Here is a 25,580-nt window from a genome sequence, read left to right on the forward strand (position 1 = left end):
TGTGACCCACCCTTTCCTTTCCTTGTTCTGCCATGTGTTTACTAGACCCAGAACTTGCTGAGGACTATGTTAAAAAGACCAGATGATAATGGAGTGCATGACAAAACTTTTCTTATATAAACTCAGTTTTATTTCCCTCCAGGAATATTTGTATTTATACTGCACATAAAAACTCAAGCTAAAATTCTTTCAAAGAAATTAAAAATAATTTACTATCACCTATAAGCAAGTTGGACCTCCAGGGTAAGTTATAGCTGAATTTAAAGGCAGAGGTTTCATTTCCCCAGCTTCCCTCCATTACTAATTAAAAGACTGACAGGTGAGATATACCTCTGAAGTTTTAATTTAGGTTTCTATTTTATACCTTTCACCTTTCCCTTCATCCATTTTAGCAGGTGTGTTAGTCAGTTTTCCACTGCTGTGACAAAATAACAGGTAAATCAACTTGAAGAAGATAAGATTTATTTTGCCTTCTGGTTTCAGAAGCATTGTCATGCTTGGCCCCATTTCACTGGGCCCATGACAAGACAGAACATGGCAGTGAGCCCAGAGCAGAGTAAAACTGCTCACTTTATGGTGGCCAAAAAGCAGAGAAGCCAGGTGCCCAATATAGCTTTAAAGGGTATACCCTGAATGTTAAATTTCTTCAAGTTTGGCCCCACCTCTAAAGATTCCACCCCCTCCAATAGACTATGAAGTTGTAAATTCACCAGGGGATTAATTCATTATAAGGTCAGACCCCTAGTGATTCAGTAACCTCCTGAAGACCCCAGCTCTGTACCCTGATGCATTCAGGACCAAGTCTTCAAAAGAAAAACTTTGGGGACTACCCAGATCTGACCACAGTAGCAGGTAATTTATCACCTGGGAAAAGTTTCCAAGTTTTTGACATGGAAGAAAGTGAACCTTTTATGATAGTGGCCCCCTATTCCCTCCTCAGCTAGAAATGTAAGAGAAGATAATGGATGCATTGAGTTCCAAAACCTCTTTCTGACAAAGGGCTGGAAGATGTGCCCTCTGTCTCCAAGTATGAGAGAAGAACTCAGGAAGATGTGCTGTCTCCAAGCAAGTGAGAAGACTTCAGGAAGATGTGCTGTCCCCAAGCATGTGAGAAGTTCTCAGGGTGGAGAGATGCTTAGTTCCCTATGGAAGTAGGACCTTCAGATCTTGGGTTTCTGACTTTCACCACATTTCTTCATACCCTAATATAAAATGGAATCCACAGAATCTCCAGAAGTGGATTCTCATCACCTGGGATAGTGGGGACTTCACAACATCTGACTCCTGACCAAAAAGCCTCTTTCATGATTTGATCATATGTGAGAGCCCAAATCACCCACCATCCCACTCTTGGCTGTTAAACCCAGGGCCTCATGCCTACCAGTCAAGTTCTGTGACATTGAATTACTTCTCTTTTTTTATTTTATTTTGAGACAAGTTCTTGCTGAGTTGCTAAGACTGTCCTCAAACTTGTGATCCTCCTGCCTCAGCCTCCTATATAACTGGGATTTCAGGCATGTGCCCCCATTCCTGTTCTCTTGCATTTTCTTATGCCATCACATAAGTAAACTTGCCTAGACAAGGCATGCCTGCTTCTGCCCACAACTCATGACCCAGAACTTTTCCAGTGGCTCAGTCTCTCTGCAAGAGGACAGGTAATTGTTTATTTTCCAAGAATAAAAGCATGAAATCTCTGGTGGATATTCAAACAAGAAGTCAAGGAGGTTATTTATTTTGGGGATCATCAAACTGAAACACAGATGCACAAGAATGTTCCTTCACTCTCACTACCTTCATGTTTAGTCACAATCTTGGTAAAAACTCTTTGAGGACACCACTAAAAACTGTGCTTAGGGTCAGGAGTTTTAAGTTTTGTCACTGAAGAGAATCAAAATACAATAAAAAATTCAAAATATGATTCAAGATCCTTTCAGTCTAGTAACATTAACAGTAAAAAATTTAAAACCATCTATGCATTGTTTTTACATAGACATCTGTCTAGCTGAGGACAGAGGCACTCACTTGCAATTCCAAAGACTTGGGAGGTTAAGGCTGAGGAATGTAAGTTTGAAGCCAGCCTCAGTAGTTTAGTGAGGCCATAAGCAACTTAGTAAGATCCTCTCTCAAAATTTTGAAAAAAGACATGTGGGAGGACTGGGAGTGTAGTTCAGTGATAAAGTGCCTCTGAGTTTAATCCCCAGTACCAATAAGAAAATTGTATGTGTTTGTCTTACAGTTGTATATCTTAAATACCAGTCAGGAATTAAGAGTCTGAGTGTTTCATACATGCACATTAATGGATTACTGGCATATTTTGAAAATTATTTGTCATGGCTGTAGAGAGAAAGATCATGTTTCAGTATAAAACTAAAACTTGCAGGCTAGCAGATTCTACTTTGTCTTGTTTCTGAGCTATTTTTCAACTCTGTAACCTGCCTGGTTCTGCTGCCTACCTGAAAATCAGAATGGATTCTGCTCTTTCTCCCATTTTATGAGTTCTTACCAAAATTTCAGTTCTTCTCAATTCCTACTGTATTGACTAATAAGCTTCTAATATTTACATTTTTCCACCATGTTCCTGACTTAAAACTTTCAGCAATTGGGCATAGTGGCACATGCCTATCATTCCAGTTACTCAGGTTGCTGAGGCAGGGAAATTGCAAGTTTGAGGTCCTCCTGGACAGTTTAGCAAGACCTTGTCTCAAGTTGTTTCTGTTTTCTTTTTATTTGTGTGTGTGTGAGAAAGAAAGTATAAAGTGTTGGGGATGAAGCACAGTGGCAGAGTGTTTGCCTACAAGGAATGAAGCTCAATCCCCAAAGCCATAAAAACAAGGAATTTATAGCTGGTTCTCCATATCTTACTGGTCTCTAAGTTGTTCTATAGCTGGCCTTTCCCCTGAATCTGAAGAATCCCTGAGATTTGAGGCTTGCTTCTAACCTTATCAGAATCATCTGGATCAATGACAGACTGCATGCTCTGTAGTGTTTCCCACATGCTGTGCCCAATTCTCTGTTATTGCCACTGTGGTGAGGACCACAATTCTGGCCAATATGGCATGTTTTAGGTTTCCTCAGAGCTGGACAATGGTTGGTGAGGTGATCAGTTTATTTCACTTTTCCCAGTCTGGCCATCTTCAGAGTCTGATTGTACCACAGTGCATCCTTTTTAGTTTGCATTAAAGGCAGGGCCCTAGAGTTGATGACCTCCAGAGATTTGCTGTTCTTCTCTGCAGCACCATCTTCCTCCCTTAGTTATGGAAGGGCCCCCAACCTAACTGCAGCAGCTAACATGGCCAGAGAGCTAGGGGAATAAAATCTTTATTGCCTTTTAGAATCCATCTTAGTTGCTCATTTATTTCTTTCCTTTTTCCCTATATATTTTATTGGTGTATTACAATTATACATAATACAGAGGGTTTTTTTGTTTGTTTTTTCAGTACTGGGCATTAAACCAGGGATGATTTTCACTCCACTTTTTATATTTTAATTTTATATTTTATTTTTTATTTTGAGACAGGGTCTCACTAAGTTGCTTAGGACCTCACTAAAATGCTTAGTCTGATCTTGAACTTGTGATCCACCTTCCTCAGCCTCCTGAGTTACTGGGATTATAGGTATGCACCACTAAAACTGGATTCTTTCCTTTTTATTTTCCTTTCCTTTCCTTCTCTTTCCTTTTCTTTCCTTTCCTTTCCTTTCTCCTTTTCTGTGGAACTGTATATTGAATCCAGGAACACTCTACCACTGAGTGATAGATCTTTTATTATTATTAATATTAATTAATTAATTTATTTAAATTGTTTAGGCTGGACTCAAACTCATGATCCTCCTTTCTTAGCCTCCTGAGTAGCTGGGACTCCAGGCAAATACCACTTTTGCTGCACCAGTCCAGTTCTTTCTAACTCCTGGTCTCTTTGCTAGCATGCCTGGTACCCTGTCTCCTGGCACAAAGGCCAGTTTATATTTCAGGGCACCTTGGGGCTCCCCCACAGGAAATCACTTCCTCCTGCACACTGCAGATTCCATGCTGCTGAATCTCACCTCTTCAGACATCTTCTTCAACTTCTTCAATCAAGGCTGCTGCTTCCCCAGTGTGGTCCTGGGACATGATCCCAGTCCTTCCTTGTTGCAGTTTGAATCTGGAATATCCCCCAAAGTCTTCTGTGCTGAAAGTATGACTCCCATTGCAGTGATGTTCATAAGTAGACTTTTGGGGACTCAGATTTCATCAGTAGATTATTCCATTGATGGAGTCATAGCTGAATGAAATACAGGGAAGTGGAGGGAAACAGGGCATTGAGCTGGCGACAGTGACACACACCTGTGATCCCAGTGATTTTACAAGCTAAAGCAGAACTATCACAGCACCTTCAGCCTTAGCACCTGAGACCCTGTCTCTATTAAATAATTATTTAATTAATAATATGGGGGTATAAGTCAGTGGTAAAACACCCCTGAATTCATTCCTAGAACTAAATACAGAAAAAGAAAAGAAAAGAACTATAGGAGAGGGGATTGTTTAAGAGAGTGTGTTTTGTGGGTGTGCCCATGGGGACTATGCCTTGTCCCTGACTTTTTGGTTTCCCAGCTGCTGTGAGCTGAGCAGCTTTGCTATGCTCTCCCATGTTCTTCCTTTCTCTCCTCCTATAGGTCCAGAAGTACTGGAGCCAGATAACCATGAACAGAGTCTCTCATCCTATCCTCACCTCTGACATTCAAATAATACCCTCCTATGGCCTCTCACACTCACATGATATCCTCACTTTGCCTCTGACATTCATAATATACACCCCTGTGTTCACTGAAACTCACATAACGTTCTCACTATGACTTCTGCCACAATCACAATATTTTCACTGTGACCTTTCAAACTTACATAGTATCATCAATGGTGCTTCTGATACTCAAATAATACTCTCACTGTGGCCTACACTCACCCAAATCACTCACTGTGGCCTTTGAAACTCACAAGACACCTTTACTATGTCCTTCGATTATCACATACTATCCTCACTTGGGGTTTGTCACTTTCAAAATATATTCCTCTGGCCTCTGGCTCTCACATTGTATCCTCACTTTGCCTCTGACACTGACATAATACCTTCATTGTGGGCTCTTATGCTCATTAATGCCCACACTTGCCTCTGAATCTCACAAAACACTCTTACTGTGATATCTGCCACTCCTATAATATCCTCATTGTGATAATAGGCATTCACATAATACCTCTTGTGGTCACTGGCCCTCACATAGTATCCTAAATTGGCCTCTGGCCATGATATAATATCCTCAATATGACCTCTGACACTTAGTAACCCACTGTGACCTCTAACACTCATGTCTTCAGTGTGGTTTTTGACATTCATAATTTCCTCACTCTTCCCTCTGTCCTTCAGAGAATATCCTAATTCTGGCCTTTGATCTTCACAAAATATCCTAATTCTAGGCTCTGGCAATCACATAATTCCCTCACTGTAGCCTCTAACACTGATATATTACCTTCATTGTGGACTCGGACTCTCACACTCATAATACCCACACTGTTGCCTCTGAAACTCACAAAATACACTTAATGTGACCTGTAAAATTCATGTAATACCCTTGGTATGACCACAGACACTCACATAATACTCTCTTGTGGCCACTGACTCTCATAATAATAACCTCATGGCTACCACTGACCTGCATATGATATCCTTATTTGGCAACGTACACTCAAATAAAACCTTCACTGTGGTCTAAGACACTCACATAATATCTTTAATGATGCTTCTAATACATGATAACAAAACTGTGACCCCTAATATTCACAAACTACACTCACTGTGGCCTCTGACACATATAGTATACTGAATTTGACTTCTGATTTATTACACCCTCATTGTGACCTGTCTCATTCACATGCCATCAATATGGCCTCTGATTCTCATTTTAATTCCCCACTATTTCCTCTGAAACTCACATAATAACTTCACTGTACCTTGTGAGCATCATTTAATATCCTCACATAGGCTTTGAAACTGACATAATATTCACCTATGGCCTCTTACACAGTACCCTTCCATGACCTCTGACACTGATATAATACGCTCACTGTGTACCCTGACAATGATACAATACCTACACTGTGAGCCCTAACACATAATATTTTAACTTGGCATCTGAAACTAACAATATTCCCATTGTGACCTCATAAACTCATATAGTATCCTCTCTGTGGCCTCTAACACTGATATTATATACTCAATGTGACCATGAAAATTCATAATAACCTGACTGTTTTAGTCAGTTACTTTGGTGCCATGACTAAAAGGATCTAACCAGCACAGTTGTAGAGGATGAAAGGTTTATTTTGGGGGCCCACAGTTTCAGAGGTCTCTGTCCATGGATGGTGAGCTCCATTCTTCAGGGAGCAAGGGGAGGCAGAACACCATGGCAGGAGACTGTGGCACAGGGAAGTAGCTCACTTGATGATCAGGAAACACAGAGAAGGGTCTCTACTTGCCAGATACAAATACATACCCCAAAGCCAAGCCCCAATTTCCACCTCCTGCAGTCACACCTTCCCACTCCAGTTTCCTCTCAGTTAATCCCTATCAGGGAATTAAATCACTAATTGGTTTAAGACTCTCACAACCCAATCATTTCTCCACAGAATATTCTTCTACTGTGTCACATGTGAGCTTTTAGGGGACACCTCACATCCTAACCATTACATTCCACCACTGGCCCCCAAAACTTCACAATGCAAAATACATTTTGTCCATTTCCAAGAGTCCCCATAGTATTAACAGTTCTGAGATTGCACAAAGTTCAAGTCCAAATTCTTCCCTAAGGCTCAAGGCTATCTTGTATTTTTAACTCCTGCAAAATTGAAAGAAATCTACAAGTATCCAACATATAATGGTGTGGAGTAAATATTTCCATTTACAAAATTAGGTGCATAGAAAGAAGGGATAGAACCAAAACAAAGACTGAAATCCAGCTAGGCAAACAAGTCCTAAAGCTCCACATCTCTCATCTGGGGCACAAGACATCATGATGCTCTCTTAAAAGGGCTTGTATAGTTCCCCCATCCCATGGCCTTTTAGGTACAGCCCAAGTAGACTTGTGCCTTGAGTCTGCTGGATTTCTGCAGATTTCCTAGGATGATGTTCCAAGTTACTGGCATTCTTAATCCTGGGGATTGCCACTGTGGCTTTGAATTCCTCATCATATCTCTAAACTTTGATTTCTCGGGGGATGCCTTCAGGGACTCTGATGCTGCTGCACTTTTGAAAGACTCCCAGACCTTCCTTTGAAATCTTGGTGGAAGCCTCCATGAGCCCCTAATTACAGCATCAGACATTCCTGCAGAACCAGCAACTCATGGTTAATGCCAAGGTCTGCCACCATCTTGAGCAATAACAGGGACCCTTATTGCAGCAATCTCTGAGTGTCTGGGTAGCTGAGCACATTGAAAAACTTCCTAGGCCCCCTTGTGTAAGTAGGGTGCCCCACTGGTTTCTTAAAAGAATTTTCAACTTTACTTCCTTGACACTGAGATGGGTGTTGTGTTGCCAACTCCTGAGATGCCCTCAAGTCATCTTTCTTATTGTTTCTAGGCAAAGTCTTTAGTACTTCTTTAGGGGAAGTAATGTCTTTAATAACTGCAACTTCCTTAGCCCTATCTTTACTCTAGTATTTCAAGTCCCAATTTTTTAAATATTTCTGCTCTGCTTTCTGATCCTGAATATCACAAAAACTTGACTAAAAATTGCCAGCAATATCCATGCCATAATTTAGAAATAATTTGGGCTGCAATGTCTGAACAATTCTTAGAGTTGTACAAGTCATAGAAAATATTGGGGCCATAGAAGCTAGAAAGGCCATAAAGAATACACACATAATAGATGCTACAGAGATAATAGAGGTTACAAGATGACAGAGGCACAGGGAACACATGATATTCTCTTCATAGAGGTTATGCACGCCATGGAGTTTATACAGGTCAGGTCCGTTAGACTGTTAAGAACATAAGGGATACACAGTTTATTCTGTTTACACAGTTCATAGAGTCAACTGAGGTCATCAAAGGATTTTCAAGGTTCTACAGGTCAAAGTGACTATTCAGACAATTTAAGCCTTGCAAGTCCTAGATGCTATGTGGTTCATACAGGTTGAGATTTTCAAATATGTTACGCAGTTCATAGAGATCCCTCAGGTTATAGTTAATATGCAGGCAATAGAGGCTTCTCAGGTCATGGGGGCTATTCAAGTTGTAGAGAATATAAGGTTATAGATGTCTCTTAGGAAATAGAGGTAAATAGGACCATACAGGCAACACATCAAATAGTAGCTTCTAAGTTCATTTAGGCCATTAAGGTCACAGATGATACTCTAGTCTTATAGGCTCCTGAGGTTATAAAATATATTCAGATATAAAAGTTATTAGTAATACAGTACACTCAGAACATAAAATCTTCATAGAACAGAAGATCATCAGATCAAGAGAGTGTGCAGGTAATAGAGATAATTCAGACAAAAGAGGATATGCAAGGAATAGAGGTTATGTTGGTCTAGAAGTTACACAACTCATAGGGCTACTAAGGTTATTTAAGTTGCTCAGATCATAGCAACTACTTAGCTCATAGTGTTGCCTTTGAAGTTATCAAGGCTACTCAGGCTATAACTACTGCACAGGTTATATAGGTTACTCAGGCCAAAGCATTTAAAGAGATTACAGAGTCTATACAGGTCACAAACGCTATGCATATCACAGATGTTATACCAGTTATAGATACTACTCAGTATCAAGAAGCAACATATTCATAAAGTATTCTCATGCCACAGAAGCAGACATGTCAAAAACCCCAATTATGAGTCATCCTCTGACCCAGGGCCAAAGGAGGGGAAATCCTTTTCACCTGTAGAGGCATATGTCTACTTCACAAAGGTGTTAGATTCAAACAGAAACTTTGCCCACAAATCCTTTCATGCCAATAGAGGAAATGCATGGATAGATATGATTACTACTGCAGATGCTTATATAAGCCTCCCTGGGAAAGTTTATAGTGAAAGGGGAAATGCAGGATTTGTTTCCACTATCATCACACATGTTTACCTATTACTAAAACTAGACCAAAGTTAAACCTTTTTTTAAATGAGCAGCCAATCACAGGGTTATTGGAAACCAGTGCTGATGTTGAAGCCAGAATTGGGGACAGGCAATTAGTGTAGAAATAGGGGAGTGGGTCAGATTGTGGAAATGGGGCCCATGAAAGACATTTGCCTCTGGAAGTTGGAGACTGCCTGGGAGAATGGAATGTCAAGGACCTGCAGAGCACATTGATTACCAAATGTTCCTTCCCTTTTCAGGGAGTACAGGCAAGGATATGCTAATTAATGCACCCTGGGCCCTTACCTGCCTGAATCACCTTGGCCCTCACCCTTCCCATCACTTCTCACTTTATGCAAAACTGGGCCTAATTACATAGAAAGGAAGGAAAGAGATAAGGGGGAAAGAATGAGAGAATAAAACCTATAAAAAGGACAAGATGTGCTCAATTTGATGGATTCCACTTTTGGGTCACCTTCTTCCAACCAGGAGAACTCTGCTTTTACTTTTCTTTAATAAAGCTTCTTACTTTCTACTCTATGCTTGCCTTGACATGCTTCTCTGATGTTATACTTTAACACCTGAGGAAGCAGGACTCATCACCAGTAAACAGCGCTATCAATGTTGAAAATTTATCTCTCTCAATATGGCCTCATGTATGGCCCTTATGAAGGGCCACCCTGAGGCATAGGAGGCAATAATATACAGGTGTCTAAATGTTCTATATGGTTACAATGCTTTGCCCCTTCCAACCCACAGCAAGTTATTACTCATATTCAACTGTACATACACAATTGCAAATGTCTGTCAAATTGCCTTTTCTGTAGGGACCTCTGTGGTTCTGACTACCTTGACATTAAAATGGAAGGTTATCACACCTCTCTTGGTAGAAAAAATGACCATTGTCTAAGGAAAAGGTGGAAAACCTGGAGGTCCTAATTCAAGAACAGTTATAATTAGGACATATTGAACCCTCTACCAATCCATGGAATTACACCCATTTTTGCCATAAAGAAGAAATCAGGGAAAGGAAGATTATTATAAAATTTAATATAAATTAATAAATGTATACAATCTATGGGTCCACATCAATGTTGATTGCCTAATTCTAATCTAATCCCTCAGGACATAAAAGATATTTTTTATACTACTCCTGTCTTTTCTGATGATTGAGGTAAATTTGCATTCACAGTTCCTGTATTCAATTATCATAAGCCTGTTGATAGATATCAATGGACATTTCTTCCTCAAGGTATGTTAAATAGCCCAACATTACATCAACATTTTGTGAATAAGGCTCTTCAGCCTTTCTGACAATTATTCCCACTTATTCTTGCTTTTCATTATATGGATATTTTCATTGCTGGGCCAATACTTAACAGAAGATTATTTAACTAAATTGCAACACATTGTATTACAATCTGGCCTCCATATGGCCACAGAAAAAAATCCAATGACAACTCCCTATTAACTATTTGGGACACAAAATACTCCAATGTTACTCATATTCCAAAATTGACTTTTTCTTCCACATTTTCCTTAGTTCATTTGCATCAATTTTTAGGGCATTTAAATTGGACCCAACCATATATTCCTTTAACTACTGATATGCTGTCATCCTTTTTTCAGATGTTAAAAAAGCAACATAATCCCACCAGTTTTTTCCAATTAACTCCTGCACTGCCTACAGCTGTTTGGTGTGTTAATGAGAAATTATCTACAGTCCTTATAGATAGACTCCCAACACTCAATGTTCCTTTATCTCTAATAATCTTAACGGGAAAGCCTTATGCTTTCACTGCAGTTGTTACCATTTATAATCAAGGCTTGAGTATAATAGAGTGGTTATACTCTCCTCAATTTTCAGGAAGAAATGTTCTCTCTTATGCTGATATGTATGCTCAATTGATCTCAGATAGTCACAAATGCATTTTATCACTTACATCTGTCTCTTATTTGATCTTAGAGGAACAGATGTTCATGTACTTTATTTTATGGAAAGATTTTACATTTATAATATATACAATTTTCTTTATCAAGCTATCTTAACAGATTTTTTTAGCTCCTATTGCTTTCCATGCACTTTCAGATGAACATCTTTTGTTATTGTGTCAAGTCTCTCGTGCTCCTTCTATAATCTTCTCTATTCTGATTTCCAATCAGATTACTGTCTATACTGATGGAGGAAAACAATGGGGTATAATATTTATATTCATTGATAAAAAAGGACAGATTGATTTTTACACATTGCCTCAAGCTTCTACTCAGGGGGCAAATTGACTGCAATTACTTTAGCTCTTTGTATGTTTTCCATTGCCTTAAACATCATTACAAATTCTCAGTATATAGCCAAACTGATGCCTCACATTTCCTCTGCAATTTTGTCACTTTATTTGGACTCTTAATTTGTTATGCCTGTTTATCACTCTTCAATTTCTTTTACAGGATCATACAGCTCCAATATTTCTTGCTCACATATGTAGCCAAACTAAGATTCCTGGACCAATCACTGAAGGAAATGCTCATGCAGATGGTGCTATGAAATCCTTTTATTCTCTTTTCATATGCTGTGGAATCACACAATTTTTTCATCAAAATGGTCATTCTTTAATGAAAACCTTTTCTATTTTCTCTCAACAGACCTGTTTCATCATTTCATACCCTTTTGTTCTACTTGGGAAACCATAAACCCTCGAGATTTAGATTCTAATGGACTTTGGCAGATGGATGTAACTCATTTTCCTCCCTTATACCCCTACTCTTTCTTACATGTTACCATAGATACATCCTCCAATGCACATTGTTCAGAGAATGTCTCAGCCTATATCTATCTTGTGATCCTCTTCATTGCCACCAAGGTAAATCTCATCATTTAAAATCTAACAATTCCCATGCTTATACTTCTAGCACCTCTGCTCAATTTTGTAATCAATAAAATATAATTTTAACCTGTGGAATTGCCCACAATCCTACTGAACAGACCTTAGTTGAACATGCACAACACACACTTAAAATGTGCCTTTTAAAAAAACTAATAAAGGGGACCTAACCTCACTCATGTTAATAATACTCTCAATATTGCCTTATTCACAGTGAATTCTGTTAATGTAGGATATGAGATAATACACATAACTGCTCCTCTGCCTTGGACAGACACTTCACCTCTAAGGAACCACTACCAAATATTTACATAAATTACAGAATTCCACAAAACTCTACATGGCAAAACCCTTTACCTTTGATTACATGGGGAAGAAATGTGCTGCTACTCCATTTCTACATTTTCTGTCTGGATTCCAGGTGTATGAGACACATCAATCATCATGTGTTGGCATCAAGTACTTCACAATCTGATCACCAAATTCCATTTGATTCTGGATGGAGTGGACTCTGATACAAAGAAGGAAACTCCAAAAAGGACAAGAGACCCTAGGGGTCCTGATGTTCTAATTATCTAGTGACCTGGGGAGATATAAAGATTTTAATGACATCTGCCCAACAATTGCTAGGCCAGATGGATTTAGAATGTGTCCTGAAAATTTTGGTTACAACTCTCTTTGTAAAACTTACCCAAATTTCCACAACTATGCTGGTCATTATTGTGTTATTTCTGTTGTATTCCTGTTTGTTGGTGGTGCCCTGTTCAGAAAACTATTCCATCTTTGATTTCTTGCAGTAATTATAACATTTGGGTTCACTTAGCAGAAATTGTTAGTTCTTCTGAAATTTGTATCCAGCAAGATGTAGATATGGGAAGCACACTGGGATCTGTTCTTTTCTTGTGGTACTTAAACATCTAACTGTATTCCAAGTAATATGTTTCATGGAACTCATTTTTGTTTATGCAGATTAACAGCATTTCTCCCCTCTCTTCAGGATTTAATAGGTCACCATCCAGCTCAACAATTACATAAAAGGGCTATAAACTTAGATAAAAATTGTGATGATTTGATTAATCTATTGTCTAAAGCAGAATTTGAGGCTCTAAAATTCTCTTTAGTTGCTATTCCTGCCCTAGCAGTAGGAGCTTATAAACAGACAATGTGGTTTACCTGTACTATGGTAAAAAATATAAATTACACATCAAGGGCAATTACTATGCTAATGAGGAACAAAAAAAACACCATCAAGCTATTCTTGATAATAGAACTTGTATTGATTATTTGCTGTTGTTACATCATAAGGGATGCCATGAATTTAATAACCTGTTGTTTCAATCTAACTGATAATAATTCCATTCAAAAGGAATTGGATCATCTCAAAGACATTGTAAAGAAGGTGCAACAAGATGATGGAGTTTGGATTTATTAGATTGGATAACCTCATGGCTACCAAATTTTACATGGTTCAAACAGCTTTTCATTGGAGGATGTTTATGGACACTTACCTTATTATGTTGCGCTTATTTTTCCAATATCTGTCTTACTTTCTCCCTCCACCTTCCTTAAACAAAAGACAAGTCCATATCTATTCAAAAGGTCACACAAGACAAAAGCTTGGAATTGTAGAGATTCAGGCAATGAAAAATTATAGAGGAGCATAAGTCCTTTGAGTGAGTACACACCTCAGATGATGAAGACCTTCTGTTTGTCTGACATAGAAACATTCTGCAACTCCTCTGTCTTTGAGCTGTTATCTTCTTATGAAAACCTTTGATACTAGTGGACTCTGAGAAGCAAGCAAGTTATATGATGTGCACATGCATAAACTAACTACAATAATGTAACCTGATATATCTCTGGAGTAGATAATAAAATTGAACTGGCTATCCCATGGAAAGCCACTCCTTATTGTATGCCATTCTGCATGCTTGCCTCTTTGTTTGTTCATCCCTTAACCTTTACAATCTCAGTTGTGTAGGGAGGGTCCCCTGAAGTAAAGTGAAGGAGAGCACACTAAATTTTGTTGGAAAGGATCATACAGGGAATCTCTCAGGGGTTTGGGGAAGGCACTCAAAGAAGTATCACAAGGAATCTCTGAGTTTTATAGCTATGGCCTTTGAATGAATGCACAGGGATTTTTGGTAAATGGTGTTTGCTACCTGAGATGCATACATAGACTTTTTTTGAGACTTGTTGAAAGGGCATTTTGAGCTTTGTATGGAGGACTCTTGATTGGGGTGTATAGGGAAGGTAAACATAAGTGAGTATTAAGAACTCACTGAAGTGTATAGGGAAATAATTCTAAAGTGAGTAAGGAGAAATCTCTGAGATTAATGGGGAGAACAATCTGAGATTTTTATGGATGGCTCTATGAGGTGTGTAACAGAGCCCTCTGAATTGTAAAAGTAGGGCAATCTGAGAAATGTAGAGAGGCACTTTGTGGTGTTATTCTCTGAGTTGTATATGGATTTCTTAATGATGTGTGTAGGAAGGGTTTCTCAGGTGTGTATGGATGGCCCTCTGCATTGTGTAGGAAGGGTGCTTGATGTAAGTTGGGAGGGCTTTCTGAGATGTGTAGTTAGGTGTCTGTGTGGAGTGTGTGAAGGATAGAAACCTCTGAGGTTTGTTGTTCAGGCTCTCTGAGGTCTATAGAGAGATCTCCATTAGGTGTGCGGAAGGTATATATGAGGTGTTATAAAGTACCTTTCCCTATGTAGTAGTGAAATCTCAGTTGGGTAGTGAGGGCCCTCTGAAGTAAATAAAGATATCCATCTGATATGAGTAGGGAAAACACACTAAAGTGTCTTTTAGGACAGTAAAGGGAATCTCTGAGGTGTATAGGTAAATCCCTCAAAGGTGAATAGGGACAGCTTTTTAAAGAGTAGTGAGGTCTATCTGAGATATGTGGGTAGGGTTTGCTGAGGTGTGCAGCACACATCTTCTGAGGTTTGAAATAATATCTCTGGCATTTTTAGGGAGTACACTGTGTGAATAAGGAGGGCTTTCTGAGTTGTTTAGGTGTTGTTCAATGAACTGTGGAGGAAGTGTTCTTTTTTATTGTAACAAATGGAATACATGTTGTTTCTCTGTCTGTACATGGCATAAAGGCATACCATTTGTGTAATCATAAATTTACATAGGGTAATGTTGTTTGATTCATTCTGCCATTTTTTCCCGGAAGTGTTCTTAAGGTGTGTAAGGATGGAATTTTGAGATCTATATGAAGGGTTCTTGGTATGAGTAGAGAGGAAATTTTCAAATGTGTAGGGAAGTGTGTTTGAAGTGTATAGCAAAGGTTATCTGAGGTGTGAAGGTGGGTTCTCTTCATTTTATAAGAAGGTCTCTGTGATGTATGATGGTAGGACCCTCTGAAGGGTATAGGAGGGTTTTATGAGTTTGGTATAAGGACTTATTGACATGAGTGGGAGTGATCAATTAAGTACACCTCATTGTGGTGTGTATAGGAGGCCAGTCAAAATAACCTTATGACGAGTGTAGTGAGGATTTTCTGATGTTAGTAGAAGGGCTCTCTGAGGTGTTTAGAGAGTGCTTAAAAAGGAGTATAATGAGTACTCACTTAGGTCTGTAGGTATGTCTCTCTGAGGTGTGCAGGTACTTCTCTTGAGGTGGGTAGTGAGGGCTTTCTTCAATGTACCAGGAGAGCACTCTGAGATGTGTAGGGAGGGTTCTGTGATTTTTGTATGGCACAAATTCCAAGCTGTTAGTGTATAATTAGTGGGGGGGGCTTTCAAAGAAGTACAGTTTGTACTCTCTGAGTTATGTATAACTTCTCTCTGAGGTGTGTAGGGACTGCTGTTGAGGTGAGTATGGTGGTACTCTTTGATTTATATGAAGGGTATACTGAGGTATGCAGAGCAGGCTCTTTGACTTTAATAGCATGCTGCCTCTTAGCTGTGTTGTGTGAGTTCTATGAGGCATGTAGGATAGTTCTATGATATGGGTTAGATAGCTATAAGACATGAGTTTGAGGGTCTTAGATGAGTCTGGATGGATCACTCAGGTGTATAAATAGTGTGTGCTGAGTTGAGAAGAAAGGGCTCAGTGAGTTGTTTGCAGGGCCTTTTGAAGTGAGTAGTGAGAGCTCTCTTAGACAAGTAAGGAGGACAAATAGATGCAGAAGGGAGGGCCCCATGAGGTGTGGAGGGGGATCTATATAGTCTGAAGTTAGAACTTGCTATAAAGAGTAGGATGGACTCTCTGAGATTTGTTGTGTGGGTACTCTGAGGTATGTAGTGAGGGCTCATTGAAATGAAGAGGGATGGCACTCTGGTGAGTTTATGGAGGACTTTCAGAGGTGTGGAGTGAAGTCTCTGTTATTTGTGCAGAGGGATCTATGCAGGGAATAGGAGGACTATATGACTCAGTAGAAATGCTATCTCAGTTGTATAAGGAGGGCCCTCTGAAGTGAATAGTGAAATCTCTCTGATATGAGTAGGGAGAACATTCTAAAGTTTGATGGGAGGGATCCTTGAGGATAGTAGAGAGAATCTCTGAGGTGTTTTTGCAGGACACTCAGAAGAGTATCATGGGAACTCTGATATTCATAGTTATGACCCTCAGTTGAATAGGGAGGAATTTGGTGAGTAGTGAGGGCTACTTGAGATGTCTATGTAATCTCAAGATTTCAAAAAATCTTAAGATTTTTTGAAAGGATATTCTGATATTTGTATGGAAGTCTCTCTGAAATTTTTATGGAGAATTTTCAATTGCAACATATAGGGAGGGGGCTCCGAGGTAAATGTCAAGAATTTGCTGAGGTGTGTATTGATGGAACTCTAAGGTGAAGAAGGATAAATCTCTGAGATGAATAAGGAAAACAAACTGAACTATGGAAGGAGGGCTCTAGGATGTGTGTAACAGGGGCCTCTGAATTTTGAAAGTAGAGTATACTGAGGTGTGTACAGGTGCAGTTTTTGGTGTGTAGCATCAGTTCTTTGAGTTGTATGGAGTTGGTAAATATGTGTAGGAAGGGTTTCTAAGGTGCATGTGGGTGCCCTCTGAATTGTGTAGAAAGTATACTTTATGTGAGTAGGTAGAGCTTTCAGCTGTGTGGAGAGGTGACTGTGAAGTTTATAGGAAGGGATCTCTTAGATGTGAAGAAAGGGTTCTCTGTGATTTGTCATACACCTGCTCTGAAGTGTGTAAGGTGGTCTTTATTAGGTGTTCAGGAGGAATCTATGAGGGGTGTAGGAGAGCTTTTGCCTGCATACAAGTGCTATCTCTGTTGTTTAGTTAGGGCCTTCTGATGTGAATAGGTGGATCAATTTGATATGACAAGTTAGAACATATTCATGTGTAATGGAAGGATGTGTAATTGAGGATAGTAGAGGCAGTCTCTGAAGTGTTTAGGGTAGTCATTCAATAGAGTAACCCAAGGACTCTCTGAGGTGTGTCACTCCAACCCTCAGAGGTGAGTAGGGAGGGCATTTTGGTGAGTAGTGTGTTCTGTCTTAGTTGTGGAGGAATTTGATTTGCTGAGGTTTGTAGCATGGACATTGTGAGGTTTGAATTAACATGTCACTGGCATTTGTAGGGCGTACTCTCTGAGGTGTAGAGGGAGGGACTTCTGAGTTGTTTACATGTTGCTCAATGAAGTATGGAAGAAGTGCCCCAAAGTTTTTAAGACTGGAATTTTAAATTGTGTAGGTAGGACTACTGATGTGAGTAGGTAGGAATTACTTAAATGTGGATGGAAGTGAGTTTGAGGTGTGTAGGAACAGTTCTCTGAGATATAAAGGCAGATTCTTTTTGTTGTATAGGGAGTGCTCCCTTAAGGTGTAGGAGGGCTTTTTGAGGTTTGTAGAAAGACTGTTGAGTGTAAGCGTTAAGTGAGTAAAAGGGCTATTTGCTATGTAAAGAAAAGACCTCTGAGGTGAGTCAAAAGTGTTCTCTGAGGTTTGTAGTGTAGGCTCTCTGAGGCAGTTTAGAGTCAGCTTGCAAAGAAGTATAATTAGTATAAAGGGGCTTTGCACACTTGCTGTCCAGCATCTATAAAGTGTGGCTAATCCTGCCTGAGATTGGCTATGGTGGGGAGGGTTTCTCTCAAGACCTCTCTGAGGCCCCAGTCACAACACTATTCCTTGGGTACCAAAAATCCCACCACTGCTTGCTCTGTTCCTTTTGTAGGATAAGCCAGACCTCAGTCCCCTGCTATTACTAGCACAAAGGGTGGAACCTGGGGTTTGCCTATTCATTCTCTAAAGCACCTCCCAACTGACCACTCTTGAGGCATAAGCCCTCATTTTGACCCAAAGGCCACTGAATTCAATCTTGGAAGTCACTCCTCTTTTTTTTTCTGGCTGGGTATTATCATACTAACAGAAGGCCAGAAATGTGTCATCAGTAACATTCTCTGCCCCTCATCTGCCTAAATGCATACTGGCTTGAATAACTCCCTAACAATAATAGAAGGTCAGGAGTTCTGGGTCCTTTTACAGATTTCTAAATTATAGGCAAAATGCCTGACAATGGTAGGTGCTTCACATACATTTGAGCCATGAATAAACCTAACCACTTATAGCCTAGCTACCTCAGGTGCAGGACCTACTATGTCCACCTAAGAGGTCTCTGTTCTGTTTACATTCAGGTCAGGAGCCCTCCTAAATTCAGGCCACAAACTCCTTCCCAAATGTGAAAATTCTTTCCTGAGGTTTCAGAGCAGCATGGCCTAAGGCAGAGAATTGCCTTACAGGGAGGAGACAGCCTACAGGGAAGACCAGAGCAGTTGACAACTTGCTCTATGAGACAAGGTCTGAAGCAAACACTCCTAGGGTTCATCTTACTTAGTTTTCTAAACACCCAGACTGCATTATCTTCTGAAAATCCTCCTTTCCAGAGATGACTGAGGTTCAGAGTGATACCCAGCTGTCCAAAACCAAACCAGGAGATGGTCATGTTCCAAGTATTGGTGGTAGTACAAACAATTTACATAGCACCTCCAGCATCTTTTGGCACTGACCTAATTTTGACATGAATACAAAAATCCGTGGACATATGTGGTTTCCCTTTCTGCAGGCCAGGTGCAGGTAATCTACAAGCTCCTGCAGGATGAGTGCTGGGAAGATTTCAAAGACACAGGACACAGCCAATGATTAATCTATGGAATCTTCTTCCTAGGTTGGGGAATCCAAAAGGGATATTTTAACAGAGAAACAGTAGTAAGAGTGTCAAGGGAAAACAGAACAAAAGATTTTTCTTTCATATTCTCAGGGGATATCACACACGCGCGCACACACACACACACACACACACACAAATATATACATACACCACACATGCACAAGCACACACACAAACACACCACAAACACACACACACAAACCCCTGTTTAGTGTGGGGTTATCAAAATGGGAATCTAAGTGGTTGGCTAGACTCCACTCACATGCAATGGCCTCTCTTATCTCACCTCTGATCTCTTTGGGAAAAATCACCATAGTTGTTGGAACCCAGCATTGATCTAGTGCTTCCACACTCAGGAAAGGCCCCTACTCATAGTGTTCCTAATATCTGAGCATCCACAGATCAGTAGGCAATGAGAACTCATGGCTCTCCACTTGCTGTCTCAACAAAAATGAGCAGAATAGGACTGTATCTATACTGTGAGTGCCTAACTACTGGGTTCCAGGTTTGTGAGTTCAATTGCCAAGGAAATTAGGTCACTTCTTTGAGGAATCTTTACCTGAGGCCATTTCTCATGTAAGATATTTCCAAAGGTCCCATGCAATATAGTCTGCTCTCACCTTCCCATGACACATGCATAAGTGGAAAAAGTTACACCAACATAACACTGGATCAGGTCCCCAAACAGGTCTAGTGTAGCAAGCTCTCCTGGTTTGAGGAGACAGAGCTTGGTTCAGACCCACCCCCTCTTTATGCCCATGTGTGTGGTCCTGAAGAAGTCAGTTTGCATTGCAGGGCCTTCATAGCTTCCCCTCATCTCCAAGGATTATTCTAGCATCTGCTTTTAAAGTTGTCATCAGATGTATGAGCCCATACATAAACGTACTCCATGGGAAAACCTAACACTAGAGTCATGTGTTGCAATGCACAAACATACACTTGAAAAAACTGGAAGGTGAAGAACAGAGGATGACATGCAAATCTACTATGATATGTGTGTCCCACAGTGAAAGAAAGTAAGTGAGTTCGTATCTTGGCCATGTTTCCACTCTGCACCAATGGAAGCTTTTGATGGTTGATATACAGAGATAATCTCTCCATAATATAGACCTGAAAATAGTTTTTGTGCAATGTATAATTGTCTAAATTCTATTCCCATTGTATAATTTGGTTATACTAAAAGGGATCACAACCTCCACAGCATCCCAGTGCCAAAGACTTGTAGTTCCCTACCCTTTTAGTGAATCTACATCAGCATCTGGTTTGAAAGAAACAGAAATCAGCAAGGATCATGAGATTTCACTTTGAAGGTGGAGTGATGGAAAGTCTTGTTTCTATTTGGTTCCATATATTAGAGCATAAAGCACTGTTGGAATTCTACAGCTTTGTATAAAAATTTGGTGTGGCAGCTGGCAGATGCTGGGTGACACTTTGAAATGGCAAGGAGCTGGAATTTCTGTACTTCCATTTCTAAGTGAATCATGTAGGTGAAACTATTTTGGTTATAAAATTCACTGTTGCACATGTTATATCAAGAAGCAAGGATGGTGTTAGTTGGCCAAGACTTTGCCCAATAGCATTGTCATAACTATAGGAGAAGACTTCATTTTCTCCATGTGTTTAGGGAAAGACTACATTGCTTCTCTCAGAGTAGCATCAAGCCACATTCTTTTTTGTGTGTGTAGTTGAAGACAGAGTTTTCTCCTATTTTTCCAACTCAAAATTTGGAAAGAAGGTCCCAGCAGTAAAAACAAAGAAGCATCTCAGAAGAAAATATTGTTTAAATACCTAAGGCTACTAGAGCAGAGAGAAAGACAGACAATATACTTTAGAGGAATGAATAGGGAATACGAGACCACTCCTTGTGTTATGGTTCACAACTTAAGAACAGACCGATCATGACTGAGAAGTCCAAATGTGAAAGTATTTATTAAGCTGGGGGCCGAATGTCTCACACAATGCCCCAAAAAATGGCTATTGGGAGAACAGCCCCAACCACAGGGTTGTAGGGGTTCTTATACCAAAATCACATTAATCATTAGTGTCTGTTGCTATGATTCAAAATTACACATTAACATCATGAGATCATCCACAGAGGGGGAAGTGGGTCAAAATGACCCTTACCTAGGTACAAATTAAAGAATGGTTACTAACATTCACACAACCACTTTTCACATGGTACATTGCTAAGGAGCAATAGGGATAAAATGAGAGCAGTTTTTCTTTACATAGAAATTATCATTCTGTATTATTAAACATGTCACAATAAGTAACTGATGATGGGCACAGAGGCAGGATATTCCCATAGGAGAAGCTTATTTCCTACACAACATGGAGTCTCAGATCAAAACAGTCTGTTTAGTCATTTCCCTTATAGTCTGGCCTATAACATTCTTATGGAGCCAGATCTGTCAGTCCATCACATTCCCCACTGGTTTTTTGTACATAATCAAATCATTGATTAATTAGTTAATATTTTTTCAGGCTTATCTTTAGATGGTTGTTGGGGTCTCTGAGGGCTGTCCATTTTTCTGTTCTCTTAACTCAGATGTGATGAGTCCATGTTGTGTGTAAGGTTCATTCCATTTCAGCTGGGTGTTAGTTATTTCCAGAAAAATTTGATGTAGAATAGTCTTCTGACTGAATTGGGTGTTGGAAATCAGTGGTCTCTTGGGACTGGTTCTCTCATAAGTTGAACCTGTTAGACAGACTTAATAGCAGGTTAGAATGGGAGCAGTTTCTTGATAAGGGTGGAGAAAGGGCTCTGAAAGCATTAACATTTTTATCTCTCAGAGGTTATTTGCCTCCAAATTTCTGGACCCAAACTTGCCCTTATTTTTGTGATTTAACCCAATTTACCTATCTATATTGACTGTCTTTTTAAAATTCTTATTATTACCCCTCTAATTTTAGGGATATTTTACTGCTGTAAGGAAAAAGGGCAATGACTGTTCTTGCTCATTTGAGCTGAGAGGGGGTGATATGGGGTGGGGCAAAGGTAAAAAGTTCCTTTTTAGAAATTGGATTTTTCTAGGGGTAAAAGTCTTGTTTTATGAAAGTAACAAAAAACCATGAGTACAAAATGAATAACATCTGGAACATGTCAATGAATTTCATGAGGCTGATAGAAATTAATAATCTGTTACCAGGAGGTGGAAAAGCTGAGATGTAGTTTACATAAAAAGGCCTAACAAATCTAACAAGACTGGAGAGGATAAGGCCTTAATTGTAAATCTTAACACTTTGAGAGATATCAGGAATACAAACACATTTATTTGTTACTTACTGTCATCTGATTTTGTAAAATATCTTTATACTTGCATGATCTTTTTGTTTAGTAGAGATCCCTTTATTTTTGTTACTAAGGGCTAGAGAATCATACTAGCAAACATGATTAAGTCTACCTATATCAGAGGTTAGAAAGATCTGTAGGTCTTAAGCTGACTGAAAACTTATAACTCTGGTAGTTTCTTTTGATAACTATCAGGCATTTTTGTCTAAGATATTTATGTCACCTTTAGTTTTACTTATTTTTGGGAGGCTAACACAAGTGTACATCTCAAGTTACATTAAAATAACTATTGTTTAGTTTTTAAAATGTCCAGGAATGACTGTGTTTTAGTTTTAACTGTTTTTGCTAGGTGTTTAAGATCAAGCTGGTCAAATTGACCTTGTTCCTATCTGCTGTTAAGGGTCAGCTGAATTCCCACAGGGGTCACTCTTGGGAAACTTGAGAGCAGCTTCTTAACTCCTTTAGTGCCATTCGCTAGGTAGGGTCTCCTTGATGAGGTGGCTTCCTTTGGAAGTATTAGGGATGTCTCCCTTTTTCAAGGATTTTACTCTGCAGCAGGTACACTAATTGACTTCTTATCCTCTAGTGGCCTCATGAGTCTCCTCAATTGGAAGATTTTGTGGCCCAGAGTTGCAAAGCTCCTTAGAGATATTCTCTTGTTCCCTGGGTTTGGGCTGACTTTGAGAGCAAGAACCAAATATTGATTCTCTTGACCACTTTATTTAATCTCAATCTTTAAGTTTTGATATTAAACATCCAGAAAGTCAGTTTCACCAGTCATAGAGTAAGAGTACTGGGATTTAACTTTAATGTCTATGACTTTATAGTTATTTATCAACTTTTATTAAACTGGGGTCAATATTATATATCCTAATGGTGATGGCTTATTATCTCATATTAATTTAGATTGTCCTTGAAGCAGTACCTCTGTAAAACATTAATCAGTCAACAGTTATAGAGTATATAAGGAAAATACAAAATGCAATTAACAATGGTAAAAACATATTTAGCTATGTAATAACTATCTTATATTTTGGGGATCTATATATTATATCCCCTCTTTGAGATCACAGTAATTTTATAACAAAAAATCAATCTTTTGAATATATCTTTAAATGAACTAAAGTCTGAATTATTTTGGAGCCATTGTAACATGTAGTAAGGTAGGAAGTTGAGCCTTATCTCAGGTAAGGCAGAGCTCTTCATAAATCTTAGGTATAGCAGTCTAGTTATGAAGCTGATTTTTATTTTTTTAGAATATCATTTTATAAAGTTTACATATATTGTTTTTTAAGTCTATATGAATGTTAGTTAACACAATATGATATGACACCTGAAACATGAATCAAAGAAAGTTGAGAGAGCTTTTAACTTTCCTTTTGTGTAGTAAAGTGGCAAAATGTTTTCCTGTTTCATGATATTAACCTTAAAAAGATCCGACTCACATTATCTTTTAGAAATACATTTACATTTTTATCCCAGTGCAGAAGGTAACATAAGGTTCATGTCCAGTTACAGAACACTAAATGATATAAATAAATGCCCAATAAAATTCCCTATTTTGATAAGCTTTAAATTTACCATTATAATTTTAGGTTGGAGAACACCAGCTTGATAAAAAGTTCTTTTAAACCTTTTAAAGACTTGTATACCTGGAAGATATGAACACAATTAATATATAAATAAGAGTAATAGAATCATAATTACATTGTTGTTTTCATTTTAACCATGTTTAACTTTTAAGGAAAATTTAGACTTTGTAATGCAGTACAAAACTATAACAGTTGCTGTTTAACCAGAGTTGTACAAACCCCCAATTTTTTAGACTAGATGCTCTAGAGAATAAAACTTAACAGATACAATGCTAAGAGTAAATTAATGTTTTAAGAATTATTGGTCATTTTAGCATATAGACTGAAATTTGGTTTATATCAGTACATTAGTATTTGACCTTAGGAAATAACCTTGAATAGTTTATACTATTGTATACTTATATATACATATAAACCTTTTAAAATTTATCCGTAATTTACACTTTTTAAAAAAATTTCTTAACTGCACCCTCTTGTTGTTAACTTAGCTGTATTACAGCTTTATTTTATCACATAAAGCCATTTTTACCTAGAAATATTTTTAATAAATATATTTTTATATCTAAAATATTGTAATGATTTAATCTGTTGATCCCTTTTTTAAAATTTATATTCTGAAACAACCCTTATAAATTTCTGAATTTAGATAAATTACTCCATTTTAATCAGATGAAATACTTTGTTACTTATGTAACTATTTAAATATAGTTGAAACATTTGGACCCTTTATATAGAATAAAACCTGTTAAGATTTTTAATAACCATGTTTTCAGTGATAACACAAGTTTTAAATCATTTTTTATTTACCAATTTATGAAAACACCAAAAATGTTTTAAGTATGTTTCCCTGTGGAATTTAATGGGTTAAGAGTACTTGATGTTATATTTAACAGTTAGCATTTTAACTCTCCAAACCAATAAGATGTCTCTAACAAGCACATCCATGATCAATCCCATATATGTTGCATCAAATTTAATTTTTTTAAAGCCAAGATATCAGAGAATTGTATTGAGCCATATCAGTCATTTCTTTCCTGTTGACAAAAAACCTAGAAACAATGGATAGTAGACATTTTATAAAATTAATATTTTATTTATTTTTTTGACCACCTGGAAACAAAACTGTGTTAGTAACTTGAAAGTCATATTTTTGTTTACCGAATTTAAAAACCTTTTAAATCACGTAAATCCAAAGCATTTAGATTAATTTTTTAAAATTTTAATTTATGAGCTCATATGTCAATTTTGGTACCAAATATATGTAGACATGACAATACACCGGTGTACATATACTTAAAATAAACAGATGGACAAAGACCTTATAGCTTATTTTTTAAACCCACTAGATTGAGAGTTAACCCTTGTAAACTGGTCTTTGAATGAAACAGCATTAAGAAAATTTATAGTTGGATAAAATAGGTCTGATAAAAAATTAACCTATGTGCACAAGATTGAAATTATGAACTCAATAAATAGAGTTTTTAAAATTCTTTGTCTTCCATCCTGATGTGGTCCCTCCCATCAGAGATGAAAAGGAATTAAGAGAATATAGACAAAGGTTATGTCCTATCCCTCCA

At 38.3% G+C, this 25,580-nt stretch overlaps 1 pseudogene; it reads left to right on the forward strand.

Annotated features, from left to right (window-relative positions):
• LOC124975590 (inhibitor of growth protein 1-like) overlaps positions 1-25,580 on the forward strand; it is a 55,471-nt pseudogene that overhangs the window by 7,231 nt on the left and 22,660 nt on the right.

Source organism: Sciurus carolinensis, unplaced genomic scaffold, assembly GCF_902686445.1.
Source record: "Sciurus carolinensis unplaced genomic scaffold, mSciCar1.2, whole genome shotgun sequence".
Lineage (NCBI taxonomy): Eukaryota > Metazoa > Chordata > Mammalia > Rodentia > Sciuridae > Sciurus > Sciurus carolinensis.